The 23,907-nt window shown below is 35.3% G+C and overlaps 1 pseudogene; it reads left to right on the plus strand.

The window, feature by feature from the left end:
• Window positions 1-22,900: 22,900 nt before the first annotated feature.
• Window positions 22,901-23,366, plus strand: LOC105098356 (small ribosomal subunit protein uS12-like; annotated as a pseudogene).
• Window positions 23,367-23,907: the final 541 nt, after the last annotated feature.

Genomic DNA, 23,907 nt, shown 5'->3' on the forward strand with positions numbered 1-23,907 from the left:
ATTTCCCACTTGTATGCTCTTTTGATGAGATGAATGTTAAGGTCTTTCGCCCATATTTTCATCAGATTGTTGATTTTCTTACTGTTGAGTAGTAAGAGTTCTGTGTATATTTTGGATAACTGTCCATTATCAGATGTATCATTTGCAAATATTTTCTCACAGTTTGTGGCTTGTCTTCTGCTTCTCTTGACATAGTCACTTGCAGAGTGGAAGCTTTTTCATTTTAATGAAGTTCAACGTATTACTTATTTCATTTATGGATCATGTCTTTGGTGGTGTGTTTTAAAAGGGTATCATTATACATATCCCAGGTCATCTAGGTTTTCTCCTATGTTATTTTCCAGGAGTTTAATAATTTTGCATTTTAGATCTGTGATCCATTTTGAGTTTAATGATCAATTTTGAATACATTTTTGTGAAATGTACAATGTCTGTGTTTAGATTTTTTTTCTATGTGGATGTCTGCTTTTTCTAGCACCATTTGTTGAAGAGACTCTCTTTGCTCCATTGTACTATCTTTCTCTTTGCTCCATTGTACTATCTTTGCTCCGTTGTCAAAGATAAGTGGACTATAATATGGGGGTCTATTTCTGGGTTCTCTATTCTGTTCCATTGATCTATTTGTCTGTTCTTTTTCCAATACCACACTGTTCTGAAGAGTGGTAAGTAAGTCTAAAAGTTAGATAGCATCAGTACTTCAAGTTTTGTTATTCAATTCTGGGTCTTTTTCCTTTCTGTATAAACTTTAGAATCCATTTGTTGATATCCATAAAGTAATTTGCTGGAATTTTTATTGGAATTGCATTGAATCTATAGAGCAAGTTGGGAAGAACAGATATCTTGACAATATTGAGGCTTCCTATCCATGATCATGGCATATCTCTCCATTTGTTTAGTTCTTTGATTTCATTCATCAGAGTTTTGTAGTTTTCCTCATATAGATATTGTGCATATTTCATTAGATTTATACTTAAGGACTTATTTTTTCGGGTGCTAATGTAAATGATGCTGTTTTTAATTTCAAACTCCACTCATTCATTGTTGGTATATAGGAAAGCAGTTGACTTGCATGTAGTGATCTTGTATCCTGTAACCTTGCTATAATTGCTTATTAATTCCAAGAATTTTTTTTGTTGATTCTTTAGGAATTTTTACATAGATGATCATATTATCTGCAAAGACAGTTTTGTGCCTGCTTTCCCAATCTGTATACCTTGTATTTGCTTTTCTTGCCTTGTTGCATTAGCAAGAACTGCCAGTAAGATACTGAAAAGGAGTGTTGAAAGGAAACATCCTTGCCTTTGTATCTGACCTTCATGGGAAAGCTTGAATTTTCTCACCATGAAGTATGATGCTAGATGTGGGGATTTTTTGTAGGTTGTCTTTAACAAGTTGAGAAAGTTTCTGTCTTCCTAGTTTATGATATATTTTATCATGAATGAGTGTTGGATTTTGTCAAATGCTTCTTCTCTATCTATTGATATGCTCATGTGAGTTTTCTTTTTTAGTATATTGATGTGATAAATTACATTAACTGATTTTCAAATGTTGAATGAACCAGCCTTGCATATCTGGGTTAAATCTCATGTGCTATAATTCTTTTTATACTTTTTTAGATTTAATTTGCTGACATATTGTTGAGAATTGTCGCATCTATGTTCATGAGAAATACTAGTTTTCTTTTCTCATAGTGTCTTTGTCTGGTTTTAGTATTAGGGTAATACTGGCCTCATAGAATGAGTCTGCTTGTATTCTCCGAGGAGATCGTAGAAAATTGGTATGATGTCTTCCTTAAATGTTTAGTAGAATTCACCAGTGAACTCATCTGAACCTGATGCTTTCTGGGTTTTTTTTTTTTTTTTTGAAAATTGTTAATTATTGATTCAATTTCTTTAATGGATACAGGCCTATAAAAATTATTTATTTCCTCTTGTGGGTTGTTTTTCAATTATTTCTTATCGAGTTTTTCAAAATAGTCAAACATCAGCTTAACTAGCTTTTTGTCATCTCTGATTTATCTTTTCACTCTTTTTAAACTTTTATATAGTAGAATTTATCACTGTCTTTTATGGTTCACACTTTGTTTCTTATTTAAAAAAATCTTACTCTAGGTTCATAGTGAAGCTTTTTGTATTTTATTCCTAAAAATTAAAAACAATTTGCCTTTCATATTTATGAATTTGATTCATCTGGAATTTGTTTTGGGTTGAGAGGGTAATTAATTGCCCCAAGACCATCCTTCCTCCTCCAACCCACAAATCCCACCCTGTCTCTGTATAGTGCTGACTGTGTCTTTGAGCTCGCCATTCTATATTCTCTACATCCATGAGCCAGTGCCACAATGCATCAGTTACCATTTCTTTACTTTTTAAAAAATATTTATTTATGGCTTAGAAAATCTTCTACGTCATTCTTTTCAAGAGTCTCGACTAGTCTTGTCCCTTTTCTTTTCCATATCAGTTTTAGAAGAAGTTTATTAGGTTCCTTGGGAGACACTACTGAGATTTATTGATTTTCCTATATTTGAGCATAGATTCTTCATTTATCGAGGGCTTCATTACCTTTCAACAGTTTTATTTTCTCTATTAAGGCTTTTATATCTTTTGTTAGATTTGCTTCTAGGCATCTTATTGCCTTTCTTGCTAACCTAAAAAGTATCTTTCCTCAATATAGAAGTTTTCTGGCTTTGACCAGTTTATATAAATGTAACTAAATTTTTAATTGATTTTGTATCCAATTGTTAAACAAATCTCATATTAATTCTTATTATTTATCTGTATATTTGTATGTGTGTGCATTCTGTGTACACAAATCATGTGCTAAGTATGTTTCTTAATGAAGACATTATGCCAAGTGAAATATGCTAGATAGAGAAAAACAAATACTGCATGGTATCATTTATGTGGAGAATCTTTTTGAAAAAAAGCAGATCTAATAGAAACAGAATAGAATGGTGATGCCAAGGGTGTGGGGAAATAGGGAGATGCTTGTCAAAGGGTACAAACTCTGTTATAAGATGAATATGTTCTGAGGATCTAATATACAGCATGGTGACTATAGTTAATAATATTATATTCTATACTTGAAATTTGCTGAGAGTGGATCTTAAGAGTTCTCACCACACATGAGAAAAGAGTTAACTGTGTGAGGTGATGGATATGTTAATTAACTTGTTCTTGGTAATCATTTCACAGTGTGTATACATATTATATCATCATGTTATATATTTTAATATATACAATTTTATCAGTTTTCCTCAATAAAGCTGGAAGAAAAAGATACATATAAAACAAAAAAGTCCCTTCTAGTCCTAGTTAGCTAGGATGTTGTTGTTGTTGTTGCTCTTTTGATCTTCTCAATTTTATTTCTACTTCTCTTTCCTGCTTTCTATTTTCTTTGAGCTTAATCTGTTGTTCTTGTCCTGACTTTTAAAATTGATGCTTGACTCATTAATTTGAAATTTTTGCAGTCTTTATGTATATACCAGTTAGTTGAATCCACCAAGTTTTGGTATCTAGTGTTGGGTTTTAAATATAATCCAATTCCCAATGAGTTCTTTGGCCAAGTGATTTAGTAGTGTTTAAAAATTTCCAAATATATATAATTTTTCTAGTTTTTTTTTGTTATTTTGTTATTGATTTCTAATCCAATTATTTTGTGATTAGTGAATGTGGTATGTACTATGACACCAATCCTTCAGACACATTGAGAATATGTCTGTGTGTGTGTAACTACTCTATGTGAAAAATATTCTTTTATAATAGATGTGTATGTGTATTTAAGCAGGCTTGTTCACTGTGTTATTTAAATCTTCTATAGCTTTACAAACTTCTGTCTGTCTGATGTTTAAATTTCTGAGGCTCTATGGACTTTTTTAATGTTATCATGTAATTCCACTTATATTTTGCTTTATATGGTATGGGGTTGTGTTATTAGGGTATATACATATGTTAGAATTGTTTTCCAGGTAAATGGAAAAATTTATCCTTACATCGTCCTTCTCTTTATCTCTAAAAGTGCTGTCTCTTGAGTCTTTTTTGTTTACTAGTAATATAGGCATACCAGTTTTCTTGTGGTTTATGTTTTGCTTTTCAAAATCTCTACTTTCAACCATTTGGTATTATGTTTTAGGTGTATCTTTTATAAGCAGCACATAGCTGGGATTCTTTAATCCATATCTATTTATTTGGTTGCTGAAATATTTGGATTTGTTTCTATATAATTTGTTGTTTTTAAAAGTTCTTTTATTGCTTTCTTTTAGATTTTTCTTTTCATTTTGTTTCCTTTAGCTGTTTGGAAGTTTCACACTGATTTTCCATTCTTCTAGTAGTTACTTTTACACTTTGCCATTCCTAATTAATGAAATCTAAGATTAATAAATGTGTACCCATCTTTTTTTGGGCTACACAAGGATCTAAGGACATCTAATGACCATCATCCCCTTGCAATGTCAGTGCTGTTTTTTCCTCTATTGTCATTTCATCTTACTTTTCCCCATATGTATTTTTGCAGAGTTATGAAAATATTAGCCAACATATTTCTCGTCAGTTCTTATTACATTTCAAAGCTCCCATCTGGTATCATCTGCCTTCATTCTTAATTATATCTATGATTATTTTAGTTAGTTTGTGGTAAACTCTATTTTGAATTTTGTCTGAAATTTCATTGATTCACTTTTGTGTTTGGAGTATATAATTTTACTTTGATTTTTTTTTCCTTATCAGCATTTGGAAGATATTATTTCACACTGCCTTCATTTTACTTAGAAGTCAATCATTATTCTAATTGCTATCCACCTCTAAATGATCTATCCTTTCTTTCTTTCTTCCTGCTTTAAGATCTTGTCATTCTCTTTGATATTCTGTAGGTTCACTATATGTACCTTGGAATAAATTTCAATTTTCAGTTTATATTTTTTACTAGAGTTCAGGATCCATGTCTTTCAACAGTTTTGGTATCTTTTCAAATATTGTTGCTTCTTTATCTCTATTATCTTCTGGAAATTTAATTATGTGTGTGTTAGATCTTCTTACAATACCTTGGTGTATCTTACATGTTTTTCTTATTTCCCATATCTTTGTTTTTCTGTGCTTCAATTAGGGTGAATTCTTTGAAACTACTTCCCAGTTTACAAATTCTAATATTGTGTGTCTAATCTGTTAGTCATTTCATCAAGTAGTAATTTCAATAATTATTTATAGAAATTCCTTTAGATTTTTTTAAATGTACTCAGTTATTTTTAAAATTGAGTTTCTTACTACAAAGTCCTGTTTTAAATTTTAAGTTTTGATGGTATTAATACACATAGTTAGCATTCTGTAGAGATAGTTACTATAAGTGAAGTACTTGTGAGTGTTACTCTACTGTGTTTTTTCCCCCAAACTCTCATTAATGGTGCCTTTTTCCTTGTTTTTAACTTGGAACTGCTTTTTTTACTTAAAATTTTTTATATGGGAATTCTCTGAGGCCAGGGTTGAAGATGTTTTCCCCTAGAGAAAGTTCTTGTTTGTTATTTCAGACATCAGGGAGTCTACCACACCTGTAACACTTTAAATTAAATCCTTGGCTTGCTGCTTTTTTGGTGACACAGGAGTGTGAATTTAGACTGTGAATCCGTATGAGGTCCAGCTTGTGTTAGAGAGTCTCAGGAGAGTTTATTTATTTATTTGTTCTCAACACAGTGCCAAATTCACAACAGGCAGGTTTGCCTGTTTTTCCCTTTTTTTGTGGGGGAAGATGATTTCTTCTTCAATTTTATGGTTCTGTGTTTATGCATAGATTTCCTGTCCTCTGTGCTCTGAGTATCCTTTAAAAATGAATCTTAAGTTTTCCAGAATTTGGCAGAAACCCTCAGGATGAAAGCAACCTTTGGTGCTTGATCATCCACTACTTTCTGCTTTAACCATGTTTTTGGCTTCTCTGAAATTCTTTCCTTGTTTCAGTTTATTAGTACATTAAAATGTTTTCAGTATTTTATTAAAGTATTTCTTCTGTAGTGTTAGAGAGTAAAATCTCCCAAGAAGTACTTATTTATTCCATTTCCTTTGGTTTATTCCTAAGTCTCTTATGTTCCTCCCTTCTTACTTTTTTTCTTACTGTTTGGCTATGGGACTTGAACACAGTTTTATTAATTTTACCTGGAAGGAATTTGAGATGTGCAAATTGTAGCCATTTCTCTCTACAGGATAACTGTAGTTTTTAACTTATTTAGTGTGAAATATCTAAACACAAGTGAAATTTACTTTGTGTTTTAACGTTTTATTACTTATATACATTTGTGTTATTGACCAATTGGATTATTATTGTAAGATAAAGTCTTAAGTTTACTTTTATGAGGGAATCTATTATACTACCAAAAATAGTGCATGTAAAGAAATATTAACTACATATGATGTTATTTGAATTCATTTCCATGGTAATTTATTTCCTATATTATTTAGTTCTGTATATTGTAAACATTTCTTTTTCTCTTGTGAAAACAGACTCAAAAAATTGTTTTAAGGCTCCTTCTGCCGTCATTTCTAAATCTTCAGTATTTACTTTAAATCTCAAACATAACCATTTCTACCTGTTATTCACTCAGTTCTCATCATATGCACATGATATATATATATATATATATATATATAATATATAATTTAAAAGAAATAAATACGTCTTTTGTTATTTACAGCAGAGTTTTCTTCAATTTACAATTAGTTGAATTTTAGTCAAGTCATTAGACTTTACATTATTTGCAATTTTTTTATCCTTATTTTTTTCGACATGTGGTGCCATCTTTAATATGCCTGAACATTGGTTTACTAAAACAGTCTTATTTCAGTGACCACTCTCTTAATTTCAGTTAAGTCCTATAACTTTTTTCCTAGACTGGTTTGAATAAGTTCTTTAAAAAAGACACTTTGTTGACTAGTTCTCTACATGTTGTTGTTGTTGTTGTTGCTGTTCTGTTAATACACGAATATGTTAAGACCAAGGTATCTGGGTGGGAAGAGTCTAGAAAAGAGTCTAAAAGGACTTTAACTAGGATGGTGAACCTTTTATAGAATTATTCTGCCTTTCCAAATATTTCTGGATTCTTACTCATTTAGTAGTAGTCAGTATGAAATCACTGCATTGCTTCAGTTAAGAATCCATACAACTTGTATGCTTCTGGTGGGTTTTCAGAATCACATTGTTCTGTTGGCAGACAAAGTCCCCATACAGCTCTGTCAAAACTGACATTGTAGACTTCAGATGTGTACAGACATTTAGGGTAAGACCTAAATGAATTCCAATAGCTTATAAGACTATGTGCTCCATCCACACAACTTTTCTAATTTTCTCTCTTAGCACTTTCCTTTTGGCTCATTAGGTATCAGTCATGCTGGCCTTCTTTTGGAACCTGAAAAGGCCAATGCCATTGCAACTTTAGGTCTTTTGAACTTTCTATCCTCTTTAAAATGTGTATGACTGGCTCCTTTTTTTGTTCAGGCCCTATCTTAAATGTTACCTCCCTAAGAGGCTCCTGATTCTCCATTTAAAGTTTTCTGCCATGATCTTTCATATTTTTTGGTTTTGTTTTCTTTACAGAACCTATAAATGCTAGTAATTATCTTGTTCTCCTTGTTAAAATATAGTTTCCATTAGAGCTGGACATTTTCTGTCATATTAACTTTAACATCCCCAATACTTAAACATGTACATGGCACAGAGTAGGTGCTCTTATGTCAAATATATCAGTGCATGAGTCTACGTAATGAAATTCTCCTCAACATAATATTATTGTTCTTATAATAGTATGTAGCATTTTATAGTCTTAGTTTTCAAAGCATATTTACATACTTTGTTATTATCTTCAGTCATGTGGGAACCATTCTAATTATCATAAGTGTAATAAAGAAATTTTATATAAAAACAGCCTGATGATAGGATTGTCAAGATACCTTACACAAACATCATAATGAGAAATTTCATGTTCTAGTATAGTTTGCTTCATCCTTTACAAATACCTTTGCTGAGAATGGAAGTGATGTGTGAGGAAGCTGTTACCATGGTAAATTTAGATTTTCAGTAATGAAAGCAAAGTTCCTTTGCAAAAGTCAAACTAAATGTCACAGGTGATTTTCTAGTTGCAAGTTTTTTTATGTTTATTTTTCGAAAGTATTTTTTTTTTCCTTCCTGCATGTGTAACATCTCTCAGTAGTACTTGTTTAGGTAGGGCAACATGTCTGGAATCTATTGGTCCTATACAAATACGTTTGCCACTGATGTCAGGTCCTGAAATGGAACATTTGAAATAAACCAAGAGTGTGGTAAAATTTCAGCACCACCAAAATTGACTTCAGAAACTTCATCTTCTATTTGTTCTTCTTTTTGTAAGAAGGGATAGATTAGTTAGCTTTTGCTGTGTAATAAACCACCCACAATATTAGTGGCTGAACACAACAGTCATTTATTTACTTGCAAAACTATGGGTTGGCCATTTGGGCAGGGCCCGGTGGGGCAGTTCTCCAGGAGTCTCCTGACCTCACTTTTACCAGTGCAGTCAGCTAGGGGCAGGTTGGTACCCGATGGCCTCCTACACACTGCTGGCTGGTGACTGCAGTGAAGGAAGCAGCTGCGTCTTGTGTCTGTAGTACCTAGCAGGCTAACCCAGGCTTCTTTACACAGTAGTAGCAAGATGGGTCAAGCTCCACTGTACAAGCACTTATCAAGTCTCTGCTTCTGTCATGTTTGCTGCAGTGAAGACCTGATACCAAGAGGTAGAGAATTACATTCCACCCTTTCCTGGAAGGAGCTGCAAAGTCACGCTGTAGAGGGGTGTACCTCTAGGAATGGAAGGAATTGGTGATTTGTGTGTGTGTGTGTGTGTGCGTGTGATTTACTAGGAAGAGTTCCTTCAAATCATCTTTTAAAATAAAAATATCACAGAGCAAAGAAATTTCAAAGTTTAATCACTGAATGTTTTTATAACTTTTTAATCTGAATTCCTGAAATAGTACTTTTCAGTGTGGATGAGTGTAAGAAACATATACCCATGGATATCCAAATGCCAGCATTCTTTCCCTATCCTGTTCTGATTCAGCGTACGTAGGGTGAGACCCACAAATCACTCTCAGTTTTTTAACTTTCCAGTATATTGTGATGTAGGAGATATAGAAGGACTGCATTTTTCTGAAGACAGACTAGAAATAGTAAGCTTGCCAATGTCTGGACAAGAAGTACGAGGCAATCTGTTGAAAGCTTGCATTTCTTTGAAATTCATATTTTATCTGAAAAAAACTGAATCACATAATACATGGTTTTCTTTAACCTCTAACTAAACTCAAGTTAAGCTCCGGTAGGTTAAATTTGTGTTTGCCCTTGTGATAATTTTCTTTCATGTAAATAAACTTAAATAATTTGAAAATATATTATAGATGTGCAATGTGTTGTTATAATTGATAACAAACCTTCTGTGAAGTCAACTCTTACATGGAGCATTTGTCTAAAAAAGTTCTTTCTTATTGATTTTGAACATTGTGGATTTAAGAAAAGGGAGTAGCTGAAATAGTGAAGTAGCAAATTAGATATTTTTTCCAAGTGACATATGTGCTATTTCTCAATAATAAATTAAGAAAAATTATATTTAAGTTCTAACTCTTTCACCAATTATATTATTGATGTGACAGTAATTGGAGAAATATTTTAATAGAACACTTTGTTTTGGTAGTAATTTTATATTTACCTTGTAAATTTGACTTACATCTACTTAAATGGAGGCGAACCATATGCTAGGCAGATAATCTACCACTTTTTAATCCAACACCATGAGAACTAACAGTTTTACCACAGAGCAAACCACTAGATGTATGTATGGTTAGAAAATACCAAGAGACAAATTTATGTATAAAAACACGTGTTTTTGAATAATGTTATCAAAGTGTCTGGGATATAGTACTTTGAGTTTAGCCCCTTGTGTCTATATCTGCTTGTTTGGTTATCGAGTTGAGACTCTGGATTTATGCTTAATAAACTCCCAGGGGGAAGCAGCTCTCTTCCTTCCACCTTCCTGTAGAAAATCACAAGAAGACTTCTGGAGAAAGGTTCTGCCTCGGGAGACTGGCTAATTAAACAGTTTTATTATCATCTAATAAAAATTCTCAGTATGCTGTTTGCCATTTCATTTTCTAAAAGCGTTAAGAAAAATTGAAATATTATTTGTTCTAGCTTATGTCCTGTGAAGATAATATCAGTCTGTCATATGTCCCTTGATGACTCATATGCTTGGATGCCAGGCAGAAATCCTGATGAATTCTTTCATAATCTGGATGTCAAGTCAGTGCCTACTTTATTTCCCTGATTGTAAATTTTTGCTTCCAGAATAAGTGGGGGATCTCTTTCTTTCTCCCTGGTGTTTTATCTTCTAAACAGCCTCAGAGCTGCATTTTTAATTTTTATATACATATGGCCAATGTGCTTCCTTCCAGGAAAATCATGTTAAGATGCGAATGAAGAAAGTCATTATTAAGCACATTTCTTATTTGTTAGTTAGGAAGTAATTCAAAGTCCAAGTAAGAAATGTTGATCTTCCTTTTTTAAGTAAAATTCTCTCATTGTGATATTTTTTTTAAAAGAGGTTTAATAAGTAAGATTTAAAATTTTACACTTAAATGTTTTTGAATAAGTTTATTTATAATATAAAGCAATGTAACTGCTAAGACTTCAAGTACTTATTTACTCATTCATTCATTTATTCATTCATCTACCTCTTTGTTAAAAACCTATTACGTGGTAGGTAGTAGTGAGGCTGTGATGACTAACAAGAAATTCTGAAATGAAGACATTTCCATTTACATCACCGCATGTGCCACTCTACATGTAAGAGTTTATTCAGAACATTAAAACATTTTCATAATGTTTATTCTCATGTTTTTTAATTTCTCTGAAAAATTTTCAAAATCCTATGTAAAATGAAGTTCCATTAATTGCTATTTAAAGTTTCAAAAGTTTCCTGAACAATTTAAATGGTAGGTAAATTTTTTTAATGGTTTTCTGTCTTTTAAAATGGAGTCCCTTTGACTTCTTTTTCCCCAAGGAATTATGTTATTTTTAATGTTATCCCGTGAAAAATTCAGTGACCTTAAAAGTGTAGTTCATGGAAATTATTCAGGCCTCAGTGATACCTTCAGGGGGATGCTGCTGTCTTACTGATGTCAGAGATTAGAGCTTTTGCAACATTGCAACATTAGAGCTTCAACAACATTGACTTGAAACTCTTGCTTCACAGGTTTGCCAAGACACACAGGACTACTGCCAAAAGGCCAGGTTATCCACAGGGTATCTGAACACCTGAATAATAAATCGTGGCCTCTAACCATGCTACAAAGAAAGAATAGCAAGTTTTCCCAAATGAACAATGGCTAACACCGACACCTGCATTTTATGATTAAAAGTCATAAACGAAGACTGTTTTCTCTTAAATGTTAACATGGTCCTTAGAATGAATTACATAACACAGATGAAAATCTGTTTCTGTGTCTTTTCTCACAGTGGATGTGCCTGATGGTCACATATCAGTGATAATAATGTTCAGTTATCAGTGACATTCAGTTAACAGTAACAGGGATTTTGCAGCTGGTGAGTCTCCATCTAGCATGGCCCTATACTGTGGAAATCAGCTGTTTTCTGATAGGTTTATTTGCATTTGAGCAGCCCTGTGAGCATGACCCAAATTTAGATTAAAGAAAAGAAAACCTTTAATGATCATTGAAACCAACTGAAATGTCAGTAAACTTAGAGAAATCCAATTATGATGCAAATGTGAAGTTATCCCCACAACAAAATAAACAAAGCATCTGAACTTTTCTAAAGTCCATTCCAGTTCTAAAATTACATTAGACTAAGATTGGAACTTGACTTTCTGAATTAAATTGAAAGAGAAAGATAGCAGAATTAGTTATCACTCTGGTAGTGATTTGTTTTTCTTGATCAGCTGAATTCAGTGCCCATAATTCTGATAGTTTTATATGGCCTAAATGCTTTTCCAAATTTGTACAGATTCAGTTGGCTCATTCTCAAAAATGTTTCTGGCTGTAGATAAATCAGTTTTGCATGTGGGTTAACATACGTAGGAAATCACGGTTACAGTGTTCGGTGCGTGTGTGTGTCTGTGTGTGCGTATGTATGTACACATATCTCATAATTTAGTGTCATTTAGAGTGATTTCTTGTACTGTATATGACTTATTCCTTGACATTTGATGTGAGCTATATAAGAGAAGAGAAAAAAAGTTAATCCAAAGGGTATCTAATTTTTTATGATCATCTCATATTTTCTTAGTGTTTCTGCCTTCTTTATTTATTTTTTCAACTTTCTAATCCATTCCAACTAATGCAGTGAAACAATTAATTACTTTTAATGGGAAGCCTCTTTTTTTTTTTTATTATTCAAGGGCATTTAGTTAGCTATATCAGTCTTAAATATCTTGCCACTCTCCATCTGGGCACTGCTCCAGGATTGTAAGCCACTAAATATAATGAGCACTGAAGATTAAATGCTAGTTCACAGTGTCCCTAAAAGTGACCAAATCTCATATTGCACATCAAAAATGAGTAACTTAAAATTTTCTTTGTAAAAGTATGTGAACTTCTCTCAGACTTTAGAAGTTTAAATGAATGATTCTATACTTTTATGTGTTATTTTGAAAATTAAACCTCTCTCCCTCTGACTTGCTCCATAGCACCCCCTACACACACATGTAAAGGCTGTCACAAAAATAAGTTAGTTTAAAATTCCTTTCTTTAAAATAAAAATAATTACATAGTTTCCTCCAACACAGCCATGTAGGCATCTGAGGTTCTGTTTCTTTCCTCTATTTAATAAATATTTATCCAGCTGCCACAATACGATGTTGGATAAATAGTGGGAAATAAAGCAATATGGTACTGGCCTTCAGCAAACTTAATGTCTGTTGCAGGAGACATACATGTCAACAAATAAATATCAAATTATAAATGAAAGGGAATAACGAGGCACTGTAAGGAAGAATAAAAGAAGGAATGGTTTCGCATTGACTGGTCATGTAAGACAGCTCTGAGGAAGTGAATATGAAAGTAAGGACAAGAAATCTGCCTTGCAGAGTGTGCTGTGCAGTGTGCTGTGAACTGGTGGGAGAGGGGGGTCTGCCTATTTCCATGAGCTGAAAGAAGGCCAGCAATCAATGGAATGAGCGCTGGCAGATAAGACTTAAGAGAAAAGTAACTTTCAGAGAGGCTTGGATTTTATTCTAAGTGCCGTAGTGAGCTATTGCAAGATTTTAGCCTCGCCAATTTTAGTGGAAATTAAGCTGTACAGTTCCCTTTTATTTCCTGGAAAATCTTTCTTTATCCTTTTTTCTGGTGGGGGAGGTAATTTATTCATTTTATTTATTTATTTTTAGAGGAAGTATGGGGGATTGAACCCAGGACCTTGTGCACGCTAAGCATGTGCTGTATGTTTTGAGCTATACATCCCCCCCACCTTTTCCTGGAAAATCTTTACTTAAAACTTTATGAAGCATTTTAGAAATCTGGGCATTCATTTTTTATGATTAGCTTTGGTATGAAAGACTAGTCATTCTAGAACCAGTGAGTAGGTGGGTTTCCCATCATTCTGAAAGAGGAAGATGTCTTTTGCATGCTGGAATGCCCTTTGGCTAGCTGCAGTAAGACACTAGTTCTGTCCTCATTCCTACTTAACTAGAAATGATGTTTTCACTGGTCCTATAGGATAAATTATCTTGATGATGTAAATCTTGCTTTTGCTTTGAGCATTTGTTTGGTAAAAACTTATGGTGAGATAGTGTTTTTGAGAGAATAATAATTCTAAAATCCAGAAGGGCTCTAGAGATCATAAAACATTTATTTATTTAAGTACTGTCTATTGCAACAGTGTCCAGTAGAAGTTTCTGTGATGATGGAAATGTTCTGTATCTGTCCTGTTCAGTCCAGGAACTGGTTCTCACATGTGGCTTATTGAATATATAAAATTTGGTGAAAGAGACTGAAGAATTGAATTAATAATTTTATTTAATTTTAATTAATTTAAAATTCAAAAGCTTCATGTGAACAACTCAAATCCATTATGTACTTAGTATGGGTTCTCAGTTGGGGCAGGCCAGTGAGAAATACACAGAATCTACTCTCCAAGGATGCACAGACTTACAAATACAAAGATGTACATGTATCTAGAATATAAGACAGAAAGTGAGAAGCACATGAGAATTTTGGGTTTCAGAAGAGGGATTGATGCTTTTTGGTGAGAAACTAAGGAGCAATGGTGGAAGGGATAGCAGTGGTCCTAGGCTTTGAAGGATGGGCAAGGTTGTTAACATACGAAGTTGGAATGAAGGTCATTAAGAGCAAAGGAACCAAGAGGAAAGGAGAAAAAAAGAGTCAACATTAAAGACATGGAAATAATAATGATGATGATGATGATGATGATGATGATGATGATGATAGCAGCTAGTGTCTATCAAGTGCTTACTATGAGACATTTTTCTGGGAGCTTTACATGTATCAATTAATTACTTCTCTCAATAGCTTTCTAAGTTTAAATGCCATCATTTAATCTCTATTATTATTATCTTCAATCTACAGATAAGGAAACTGGGCTGACAAGGTCAAACACATTTCCCTAGGTCAAGTGGTACTGACAAAGCCAAGATTTGAACTCAGGAAATCTGAGAATCGAGCACAAAGTGCTCCTGATGGAAGCTTGGAGATCAGGTAATAATTAAAGGGATAGGATATGCATAGAGCAGGCAGGCAGATGGGTTCCTCACGAGAAACTCTACATAGAGAGGGTGGCAGCAGGATGAGAAAATAGTAATGGACTTCCCAGGCTGAGGTCAAGGAGAGAACGAAGAAGGGATGTGTACTGGAAGACAGGGTAGGAGAGCGTGTCATGGAGGAGATGTGATCAGCGTACTCTTAAGGACCCCTGGAAGTTGAGAGCTCTTTGACTTGGCTCTGATGACTTCTCTTCAGCCTAAGCCTTTCAATAGACATTTTATCTGGGGGGAGAGTGGGTCTGTCACCTTTTTGGTTTCTTATTTGCCTCCTCTTCTTTTTGACTGTTCCCTTTCAAAGATGAATTATATTACAGCTTAACTGTTGAGTTACTAAAGTTTAATCAAATGTCTCTGGATGTTCAGAGCTGTGGTCGCTACTAGCTAGAAATAATTAACTGCATGGTTGGTGCTTTGTGTAACATCTTCATACACACTGTGTTACAGTTCATTTTTGTAGTGTCCGTCCAAATGGTGATTTCATTGTTAACTTCTTCTGAACCCACAATTGGTTTCTGTTACAAGCACTCCTAAATGACATCATAATTTTATATTTGATTATGGATGAGCACAAAAGTGTCACATTGTTCCCACCAGCAATAGCTTTGATAGTAGGAACATTTCAGCCTCCCAAAGGACCTGCCTGTGAGAGTCTTCTTCATTAATGAAATCAAGTCACCTGCTACAAAGACAAAACTGTATTTAAGCAGAAAGAACTTTTGATAAAATTCAGTGTTCATTTATGACAAAAACTCTCCAGAAAGGAGCATGGGGGGAACATACCTTAACATAATAGAGACCATATATGGCAAACCCACAGCTAACATCACACTCAGTGATGGGAAGCTGAAGCATTCCCTCTAAGACAAGGATGCCCACTCACACCACTTTTATTTAACATAGTTTTGAAAGTCCTAGGCACAGAAATCAGAGAAGAAAAAGAAACAAAAGGAATCCAAATTGGAAAGGAAGAAGTAAGACTGCCACTGTTTGCAGATGACATGATACTATACATAGGAAATCCTAAGGACGCCACCAGAAAACTCCTAGAGCACAGTAATGAATTTGGTGAAGTTATAGGATGCAAAGTTAATATACAGAAACCTGTTGCATTTCTATACACTAACAGTGAATTGTCAGAGAAATTAAGGAAGCGATCCCATTTACCATCTCATCAAAAAGAATAAGCCTACTCAGGGAGACAAAAGACCAGTACTCTGTAAACTATAAGACACTGATGAAAGAAATGGATTTAAAATTTTTTATTTGTAAATACAGCTAATCTACAATTTGTTCTTATGGAAAAACCTAATTAGTACCTACAATTGAGGAGGTATTTCTGGAGACCATACCAGCTGGTAGCCTAGATGGGACAGATGGCCTAACGCTCTTTAATGGAGGGAAGATAGTGTGTTGGTTTGGAGAGATCTGAATAAGAGACTTCATGAACTCTTGTTTTTCAGTTAAATTTCATTTAAAATAATATTTTCATAAGCAGCACTTTCATGAGGATGGAGACTAGCTTTATAAACATCACTTGCAGCCAGCTTTTATCAAATGATGAAAACGATAAAATAGCCGTTTTTTCTATCTCAATGCATACTTGTAGCTGTCTGTCTACGTATCCTCAGAAAATGATTGAGCTATGTTTGTTAAGGCTAGCCGTCAGGTGTTTGTTTGTTTGTGTGTTTGTTTTAACCATATTTGAAAGCTCTGAATGTTCTATCACTTAAAGAACTGTTAGAGCTTTCCTGATGTTTACTGACGATGGCACTGGTGATGATGGCGCTGGTAGTGGCAATGATTTCAGTAACAGTGACGTGTCAGTTTATACCATTACAAAGGGTTTTACGTTTGTTAACATATTTATTCCTGACAACTAGCCTTATTGTTTTCCCCATTTTACATTTTTATCATCACTTAACATTGCATGTTTTATTCTCAAAAATCCTTTACTCTCTCCATTTTTACAGATAAGGAGATTGAGGCATCAACACATAAAACAACTTTCCCAAGATCATATAGCTAGTTAGTGCTTGAGACTAGAGTCAATTAGCAGATGGTTCTAGACTCTACACTCTTAACCCATTGTACACTGTGACTATAGGGTTTCTTATGAATGATTAAGTGAATTAATCACATGTATAATTTGTATAATGCTTTATAGTTTACCTAGTACATTTGCTTATATTATCCGACTCCCTGAAACTCTATAGAGTTAGTGAAAAATGGATTTAAGAAAGACTACATGACGGCCAAAGTTTGCACAAGTCACTTTGGTAGAGCTGGAATTCACTCCCTAGTTTTATGGAAACAAGTTCCATGTCAATTTTAAGAGTCTCTGGATATTTAATAGTTTGCTGGGGCAGAACATTGTATCCTGTGGGACTGAACATTGAGGCAGTCACTAAGGGCAGCATATGCCTGGAGGAGACATTACATGTGCTCTTAGTTTGAAGGTGGTGATAGGATTTATGAAGTTTAGATAAATGGTGCCTCAGTTTCCACCTCTCCTTGGAGCTACATCAACCTGAAAAGGCCCCTCTTTATTCTTTTGCTCTTCTTCGGTTTCAGTCAGCTCCGTTAATGCCTGGAGAATATATTAGATTTTACTAAACTTTTTGGTTAGATTTCTGCTTAAGTATCCTTTAGATTAAGGATCCATGGCATTTCATAGAGTCTTAGACTGGAAAAGGTTAGAGTAGGAAGATGTGAATTATAAACCTATGATTCCCTTGAAAACCTGGCTTATTTTCTCTGAGCCTTGCTTTTCTCACCTGTAAAGATGAAATAAATATACTGACGGAGAAGAATTTTCTGGCTATTATGTGAAATGTGTATAAAGCATATAGCACTAGGTCTGGCATATGAGAGGCGCTCAATACATTTGGAAATTATTTTTAGTATTATATTTCATTCAATGGTGACTCAGATCTAGGATGTGAATGATTCTACCTTTATACAGAAACCAGCAAAAGTGATCCGTGAAAGTGTTTCAGGGCGCATTTCCATCTCTGCATTGATTGTTCATAAAGTGAAGGATAAATTAAGTGTCTGAAGGGGGCATTCCCTCCTTGAATTATACTTTACCGCATTTAATTCATTATAGCATATGCGTATGCTCTAGTGGTAATTTTTACATGTTGGAAATGTAGCTCTTATTTATTTTAAAGGGTTTTCATATGCAACGAAAATTATATATTTGTGTTAGTCTACTTGTTTCTCTCCTTAGTACTCTCTATTTATTTATTATTGGTTATCATTGGTGCCAAATCATAAGAGAACTTAACTGGATATGTGTCCTTGAATTGCTATACTTGTGTTAAGTTTCACAGTTTGTGACTGCTGGGCAGATTTCTTGAAAGTGTTTCTCTAGGTGATGCTATGGGCTGAAAATCTTTGTGTCCCTCCAAAATTCGTATGTTGGAACTCGAACCTCCAACGTGAAGGTATTTGGAGATGGGGCCTTTGGGAGGTAATTAGGTCTTGAGGGTGGAGTCTTCATGATAGGCTCAGTGACTTTATAAGAAGAGACTTGAGAGAGTTTGCCTCCTCTTTCTGCTCTTCTCCAGCGGCCTTACTCAAGTGGGCAAGGGTGGAAGGTACTCAGTTCTTCAACATTATGTAAGAGCCTGAGATCTTTCTATGATCTGGTGGTTAATTTTCCATCACAAGATATGATGTTAGCACAAAATTGGGTTTGTATTGATTTTAAGCAAATAAAGAAGTTGAATTTTTTTTTGCAGTTTGTATTTGTGGGCTGAGATGAATTTTCTCCAAGTACAGTGTTTATGTAAACAACTCTTACAGGATCTTGGTATTTAATCCCAAGTCTAACCTGTTGACAGCTGGTAGCTCGTGATATTGTCTTATAGTGTTGTTTAATTTTTCATTATTTGTCTTGTTTTCTGAGCGGATATAAGTCCCTTGAGTACAGGGACCTTGTATTATTTCTTTGCATTCTCTACAGTATCTGGGATATCACTTCAGATATCTGTTCTTAATTCCCACCATTATATCTTTTTCGGGAGAGTATTATAAAAAAAGTCAGTATTCATTATTGATACAATGGTTATTTTCCTGGACTCTTAGAAGACTGATCAGTTAACAGTACTCATCTTGAGGGGAAAAATTAAGAAACAAGAGAGTGGGGTAATCTAAAAGTCGATTTCTCTTTCTCTGGAACTAGATGCATAGATGCATTCTTTTTTTTCCTTAGAAAAAGGCAAAGGAATAAGAATGATTTTGAATCTGTTAAAGCTGCATAACATCTATGCTAAGCATAGCTACCAAGAAGGCCCCAGTTTTGTCATTATGAATATACCAATTTTGGGGGGTAGATAGCATGTGGCTATTTATTTTGTTGAGCCAAACAGTGTACATTTTATTCAGCATATCATCGCTTACAAGTGCTTAAGATTAATTTAATTCATGATTACTTAACTGAAAAGTTGATATAACTCTTATCAAACACTAAGAGCATTTGTGGACATTAAGAATTTCTGACCAGTTGCCACCATTAATTGCCTTTTTGTCTCGTTTACAACCAGGACAGGGGCTCCCCCTGAGGCCTTGATTATGTCAGTTGAGACACATTCCACAGCAATATCAGGACATCTCTAAATGTGCCTATTTAAAATTCCTCCAAGCATCGTGCTTATCATATCCTTATCTGGCCATGTCACAGACTCCTGGGTCACATCGTATGTACTACTTTTATTCAGTCTTAGGTGAAGGAAAAGGGGAAAAACAGACCCCAAGGTCGTTTTAGGTCTTCTTCCTGCAGCTTTCCTTTTGGAATCTAGTGTTCTAGTCAAGTAGCTTCCATCCCCACATGAGCCAAAGGCCCAGTGAATCCTGCCCACTTCTCCAGGGTTTTGCTGTGGGTGTGACTGCACAAGTCCTAAAGCAGGATCACAAGAGGGAAAGTTTTATTGAAAACTCCTGGAGAGCATCGTCTTATCCATCTCATTCATTCGTTTAGAAGCTTTCTTTAAAACATGAGCTGTGGTTTCATTAAAGTCTAAAAAAGTTTCCTTCACTATTCCATCCAGTCCCTTACGGAGTACCACGGACATACCCCCTGGTGAGTCGTCGGTAGGACGATTCACGCAGTAATCAGGTGCTGGGTTTCACTCTTAACCATCTTTCTCTAACTTCGGAGACCGAGGCAGCTTATCTGTGCAGGATTAAATGGCATGTTGGAACTTAGGTTTTTAAAGTATTATAAATCTGAAATGTGTTGCTGTTCATTAAAGGAATCCCCAATTCTCTTATTCTGTATTCTGTGTTACTTTTGTCTGCGTATTTTTGAGCCAGAGGGCTAAGGTTAGGCATGTGATAAATATCCTTCTCTGACTAATAGAAGTGGCACTAATACTTCTTCGTCCCTGTTCCCCTGCCCTGCCTCATGTGGCAAAAGCAAAACGGGAATGGAATGTGTTGCGGCTACAAAAATGTATTTAAATGCCCACAGTTGATATTGGAGGATGGAGGAATCTTCACTTCCCTTCCCCGTTTGCCATGATCATAACTTTCTGAATGTGTTGTACTCAAGGATTTCTTGTTGCTCGGTGTTTGAAGTATAATGGAGTTTATGATTTCCTCTCTTTTGGGAAGACACGGGCCTAACTATTGGCCTATCATCTTTATAGCTCAAACTCTGTTAGGTGAACCCATATCCAGGGTTTATTCTGGACCTATTGGTTCATTGAGGAAACAGAGTTCTTAAAATCTTTGAGCTGTGAAGCCTAGCATTGTGTGTCAGGAATTCTCTTAGTTTCTTTTGGGAGTAGCTCTTCCCTTGAGAAATTCTGGCAGAGCTTTTGTGGTCCCTTTGTTCTTCTAGGGTAGAGTGCAAGACAGGTCATCCCCAAATTTTGGGCAGAACCACCCCGGAAATTACAGATTTAGAGCTAATGGAACTATATTCATGAGAGAGACATGAAAGAGAATAGACTAGAGAGGGAATTCCAAAATTCGAATATTTTCATTAAAATGGACCTGAAAGATTGTTTAAGACTAGCCATTCATCTCATATTTTAGCTGTCTTATGACCTGGGGAAGATGAGTGATGAAGGCAAGTCCTGTTCCATGCTGGGGCGCGACAACATCAAAACTATACCTGAGATTCTGAAACCACTGATTACCATTCATTCTACTCCGTGTTGTATATGTGCCAGAATTCTAGGTGGGAGAATTTTCATTGTGACTAAATTACAATTTTTATTTTACCAAAAATTCTGGACAATCATATGCAATCTAAACCTGTCTTCCAGGGCAATATAATGTTTTATCCTTCCAGTTTTATTCCTAAATTTTATGTAAAGTTCTGCATGCAGATAACTTAGTTACAGAAACAGTGCTGAACCAAGACTCCAATCTGCCATCGTTGTCCTTGATTGAAGATACCCCTGGAGCCAGTGTTTATTTCAGTGAGCAGCAGTTCATGGATGCAACTTGTTGTGTGTATAATGAGGATTAGAAAAGTCAGAAAGTTTGTCTCATTAAGTGGACCACTGAATAATGGAGAATTTAATACCAGTTGGCCAGTGGAGGAACACTGGTGCATATATAGTAATGATATGAGCTATTATTTAATGTTCTCATCAACCTGGAGCCATGGTTTCTTAGCATGATTTCTGGGAATCTCCTCTGTATTGCTAGAAAGAATAAGATGTTGATGAATTAATTAGTAATCATCCAGCTGTGCTAATTATATAAGAGATCTTAATGTGATTTATTGATGTGCATGGAAAGCTGCCCTGGAAAGAACAGCTCCTCTCATGGACTCCCATTTCAGGTGGCCAGGTATCTGGTAACACACAAGGTGTCAGGTGAGTGTAAATGTCATGGAGATGTGTAGGTTGTCTGTTTCAGGACAAACACTGGTCTTTTCATATCTATAGTTTCCTATTCCTCTCTGTTAAATAAAAAGCCGTAGCCCAGTGTATTTTATACCTCTCATGTGTTCTTCCTTTCAGTTTCAAATTCTGATTTTTAAAAAATAATTAGTTGTTTAATGTCTAAATCATCATGAACTTCTAGAAAGAAAGTACTATTGTGCATTTATTCACAGCTGTGTCCTCAGTGCTGAATAGGGTACCTGAGATGACAGGCAGTCCGTACATATTTATCAAATGAATATAACTCAGATAAACATTAATTGATCATCTTCATCATTTGCATGTATTTTAAGGAGATTCTTCTACGTAAAAGCAGTTGGTGCTGGCTCTGGGGACACATTTTAAGTACAATTTCCTCACTTTTCTGTACTTCTGAGCATGTAAGTAACATTAATATAATAACTACATACCATTATTGAAACTTTCAGAGAAATACAAAATTGTTACTGGCAAACTGAAAGAACACAGAATTTTTTTTAGGGGAATAGTGAAGGAAGTACCATGTGAGACGCTATACTGTACTGAATAAAATTGAAAAAGCTCCACTTAGCACCCTGATGTTTCACGATGCAGTATCGGTATTTTGTTTTGCCACCCCGACTTTTGTGGGGTCCTGCCTAAGAAAATATCCACCTACAGCCTCTGTTGTAGCTTCATTTGAGAAAGAAGCCAAAGTGTAAGACTTTGGTAACATTTAGGCATAAGAAGAACAGGGCAAAATTCTTTTCTGCTATGCTTTTTCCTGGCCAACTTGGTCTCTTACTTCCTCTTCTGTATGTCAGAAGAAAACTAAGGTACAGCTTGATATATCTGGCACAAAAGAAGAACTCGCTGGAGGAAAAACAGCCCCATTAATAACCTACCTTCTCAACACATTCATTTCTTCATGCTTAATTCTTAGTACTGAAGCTGCCAGTTATGGAGGGCTTAGTAATTGCCATGCCCTGCATCATGTCCTTTATATGTACTGAGCATAAGGGCCTATGGACACCAAGTCCACTGTCTTGGTGGCTGGGGTGGAATTTGCTTGCTAACCATTCAGGGCTTGGGATCCAGTGTGACTGGAAGGAGGAGTTTTTCTGCTTCCCGTATTCCTCAAAAAACCTCCCTAAAGGGGGAAGCTTTGTGGTGGCAGATAGTAGAGAGAAGTTCTGGATGAAAGGTGTTTTTTAAAGGGTGACACTATACTTTTGCTCAGGCCCCCCATGGCGCCGGCAGGATGGGCAAGTGTTGCTGTCTTCGTACTGCCGGGAAGCTCCGCAGCCACCGGCGAGACCAGAAGTGGAGTGATAAACGGTGCAAGGAAGCCAATTTGGGCACAGCCCTGAAGGCCAACCCTTTCGGAGGCGCTTCTCATGCAAAGGGAATTGTGCTCGAAAAAGTAGGGGTTGAAGCCAAACAGCCAAATTCTGCCATCAGGAAGTGTGTCAGGGTTCAGCTAATCAAGAATGGCAAAAAAAAAATCACAGCCTTTCAACCCAATGATGGTTGTTTGAATTTTACTGAGGAAAGTGATAAAGTTCTGGTTGCTGGATTTGGTCACAAAGGTCACGCTGTTGGTGACATTCCTGGAGTCCACCTTAAGGTGGTCAAAGTAGCCAGTGTCTCTCCTTTGGCTTTTATACAAAGGCAGGAAGGAAAGACCAAGACCCTAAGTTTTGATAGTGAAAGCACAAGAGTAATAAATTTTCCATACGCCAAAAAAGAAAAAAAAAGAGTGACACTACAGGGAAAAGGGTGAAAAACTTTGGACCCAAGTTAGGTAAACCACAAATCTAGAGTTCCATCAACTTTTGTTTTTTTAACAGCTTTATTGAGCTATAATTTACATACCAGAAAATCCACCCATTGTTAAGTATATATTATTCAAACAGTTTGAGTACTGTAACCATTAAGACACGTGAAAGTCCAGAAGGCCTTGGCCTCTGCTCCTTCCTCAGCCCACCGTACCGCTGTGGGAGGGTCCTCAAAGTGAGATTTTCCTCTCTACCAGAGATTAAGGCCCGTGAAACAATATTTTAAATTTGTGCCTCTTGTCTTCTCCATTAAATTGTATTCCTTCCTCTTTATTCAGGTGAAAATTCTAAATGTGTTCTTAGGTTTCTGCAGTTCAGTTTTCAGTTTATTGCTTACTTGTGTATGGAATGGAGTTCGAATGGGCAAGAATGAAATGATATGTTTAAGAAAGTAAGTGCTCTATAGTTCAATTAT

Source organism: Camelus dromedarius, chromosome 1 (genome assembly GCF_036321535.1).
Source record: "Camelus dromedarius isolate mCamDro1 chromosome 1, mCamDro1.pat, whole genome shotgun sequence".
In the NCBI taxonomy this organism is placed as follows: domain Eukaryota; kingdom Metazoa; phylum Chordata; class Mammalia; order Artiodactyla; family Camelidae; genus Camelus; species Camelus dromedarius.